The 401-nt window shown below is 31.9% G+C and overlaps 1 protein-coding gene across 1 annotated transcript in view; it reads left to right on the forward strand.

Annotated features, from left to right (window-relative positions):
• LOC107717637 (cyclic nucleotide-gated cation channel beta-1-like) overlaps positions 1-401 on the forward strand; it is a 39931-nt gene that overhangs the window by 21842 nt on the left and 17688 nt on the right. The window lies entirely within an intron of this gene.

Here is a 401-nt window from a genome sequence, read left to right on the forward strand (position 1 = left end):
ATAGACACATATGTGTGTGTGTGTGTGTGTGTGTGTGTGTGCACTACACACACACACACAATTTATACAGCTTACAATAGGTATATAAATATTTAAACAAATATTAAATACAGTTTGACGCCTGGTGTGCTTCTTGTATTTTAATAAAGGTACAATTTTCTTCTATAAATTTTCATTGTGCCTTTAAAGTTTTGTAATGTGCTCCTATATTGTTTTACTTAGTCTCCCATGTGCTCCTTTGGTGGAAAAAGTCAGTATAAAGCCCTGATCTGAGAAATCATGGAGAAAAAAAAGTGGGGGAAAAAGTGAAAGTGAAAATGTGAATGTTCAACTTTCGTGTTTTAAGATTTATTATCCATAGCATGATTCAATGGCGTGGATAAATTTTTTTTTTTTTTTTC

Source organism: Sinocyclocheilus rhinocerous, unplaced genomic scaffold, assembly GCF_001515625.1.
Source record: "Sinocyclocheilus rhinocerous isolate Xijiao unplaced genomic scaffold, SAMN03320098_v1.1 scaffold2047, whole genome shotgun sequence".
Taxonomy (NCBI): Eukaryota; Metazoa; Chordata; class Actinopteri; order Cypriniformes; family Cyprinidae; genus Sinocyclocheilus; species Sinocyclocheilus rhinocerous.